The sequence below is a fragment of the Amphimedon queenslandica genome, unplaced genomic scaffold (assembly GCF_000090795.2).
Source record: "Amphimedon queenslandica unplaced genomic scaffold, v1.1 AMPQUscaffold_6452_Cont21589, whole genome shotgun sequence".
NCBI lineage: Eukaryota > Metazoa > Porifera > Demospongiae > Haplosclerida > Niphatidae > Amphimedon > Amphimedon queenslandica.
The window spans coordinates 1-1877 of record NW_003553256.1 but is presented as its reverse complement, the minus strand read 5'-3'; the positions used below and the strand labels follow the sequence as shown (position 1 = coordinate 1877).

At 33.7% G+C, this 1877-nt stretch overlaps 1 pseudogene; it reads left to right on the top strand.

Annotated features, from left to right (window-relative positions):
* Window positions 1–585: 585 nt before the first annotated feature.
* LOC100641613 (ficolin-2 pseudogene) lies at window positions 586–1299 on the top strand (annotated as a pseudogene).
* The last annotated feature ends 578 nt before the right edge of the window (window positions 1300–1877 follow it).

The window sequence follows — 1877 nt, the reverse complement described above, 5'->3', positions numbered from 1 at the left end:
TCAATAAATAATTCTATAGCTATACAGTTATGATATTATGTTTTTTTGTTATAAAACAGTCCCTTTGATCTCCATTGTTGTTATAGTGAGAGGGAGGAATGATATAAAATATTTGTCATTCACTTCTCTCTCATTCTCACTTTACCTTCAATTTTGATTTTTCAATAAAATAATGAATAAACTTAATTAAATTTATTTGCTAAAGTAGCAAGACCCTAAAAGGCAGGTCCTTTACATGATATCATATTTCACTTTCAGTTCTATATTCATGAATTGTGTGTTTACGTTGCTATGTGTGTTACAGTGAGAGTTGAAATCCGCCCTTCAAACTATTGCAAAGAGGTGCCAGCTTTTAAACTTATAGTTTAACTGTTAGCTATGGCTGAGGAACTAAATGATCAGTTAAATGATCAGAAGAAATTGAATATTGCAAGAATACATGCTTTAGTGTTTTTCATACTGGATATTTCTTTTTGTGTCCTGTTCCTTTTCTGTTTTTTCTTGGAACAATCACCATTTATCAAACTCAAGAGACAGGCATGATAGCTAGTAACTGATATTGTGTCATCCTATTTATACGTATAGGCTGCATAAGTAACATTGCACATGATTGTAAGGAACTGTATGAGCAAGGACATACCTGCAGTGGAGTGTACACTATCAAACCTGATGAACTACCTGCTTTTGAGGTAATTAATTTAGTCATGCAATAGCTGTAGTATCATGATACATATATTATTTGGTAGGTTTATTGTGATATGAGTAATGGTAGTGGTTGGACTGTATTTCAAAGAAGAATGGATGGTTCTGCTGACTTCTATCGCAAGTGGACAGAATACCAAAAAGGATTTGGAGATCTTAATGGAGAGTTCTGGCTGGGACTTGATAAAATACACCGACTCACAGCAACAGGCAATACTAGCCTACATATTGACTTGGAAGATTTTGAAGGTGTCAGTGTGTTTGCTCATTATTCTACATTCATAGTTGGAGGTGCTCACACTAGCTACACACTAACAGTAGGAGGATACATTGGGAATGCTGGAGACAGCTTATCTGTTCATGACAATATGAAATTTTCAACTCATGATTGTGACAATGATATCTCTGATGGTAACTGTGCTCTTGCATACAAAGGAGCATGGTGGTATACTAAAGGTCATGCTTCAAATCTTAATGGTCGGTATTTGATTGGTGCACATAGCACACATGCTGATGGAGTGAACTGGTATCATTTTAAAGGTTATTTTTATTCCTTGAAGGTGTCTGAAATGAAAATTAATAGGAAATAAAACAGCATTGTCGTTTTCCTTAATAGTTACCTATTATTAGTAAATAATTCTATAGCTATACAGTTATGATGTTATGTTTTCTTGTTGTAAAACTGTCCCTTTGATCTTTATTGTTGTTATAGTGAGAGGGAGGAATGATATATAATATTTTCCATTCACTTCTCTCTCCTTCTCACTTTATACCTTCAATTTTATTTTTCAATAAAAATGATGATGATAAACTCAATTAGATCTATTTGCCAAAGTAGCAACGCCCTAAAAGGCAGGCCCTTTACATGATATCATATTTCACTTTCAGTTCTATATTCATGAATTGTGTGTTTACATTGCTATGTATGTTACAGCGAGAGTCAAAATCCGCCCTTCAGTCTATTGCGAAGAGGTGCCAGCTTTAAACTTAAACTTAAGTTCAGCTGTCAACTATGGCTGAGAGACTAAATGATCAGTTAAATGTTGATAATAAATCAAATATTACTTTTTGTGTCCTGTTCCTTTTCTTTTTTTTTCTTGGAACAATCACTATTTATCAAACTCAAGAGACAGGTATGACAGCTACTAACTGATATTGTGTCATCCTATTTATAC